Below are 623 nucleotides of genomic sequence, written 5' to 3'. Positions count from 1 at the left end.
AAGTGCTGATATCACATTAACATTTTGGGTTCGTCAGCTGGAAAAAAGAAATCTAGCTCGATGTCTCATCGTAGTCTAAACTGCAGGCTGCGTCTGCAACGCACAAAAAGAAGCAGTTGTTAAGGGGAGATGGTGTAAGAGAATTAAGAATCCTACGTCTTAACGATTTAATTTTTGTATAACAGCTCACATAGTACACTAAGGAAAATGTGAAATTATACTTCAGTAAAATTATGTGGTGTACTGTATATTTTTATTTCCTTTATTTGTACCAATAATAATTCATCTAGGGTTTTCCAAGCATTTGGCTGCGGATTTAAATCGACTGATGAACATGAGATGGCAATCGCCCCCAACCGACTCGCCAGTAACCCCCCCTCCCCCTCCCACGCTCCACCATGTGCTGGTAGCGGTAGTGGAGTTACAGTGCCCGCCGCTCTACGTGCTTGCGCCCTGCTCCTCACAGCTTGCTCCGCCTGCGTGTTTGTTGTGAAGAGCTGATCTAGAGCATGTAACATATGTAAATGCACATATTTTTATATACAGTAACTTAAGTGGTGGTGATTAGTGTTTAACGTCTCGTCGACAACGAGGTCATTAGAGACGGAGCGCAAGCTCGGGTT

The sequence above is a fragment of the Schistocerca americana genome, chromosome 8 (genome assembly GCF_021461395.2).
Source record: "Schistocerca americana isolate TAMUIC-IGC-003095 chromosome 8, iqSchAmer2.1, whole genome shotgun sequence".
Classification (NCBI taxonomy): domain Eukaryota; kingdom Metazoa; phylum Arthropoda; class Insecta; order Orthoptera; family Acrididae; genus Schistocerca; species Schistocerca americana.
This window is presented reverse-complemented; position numbering follows the sequence as displayed.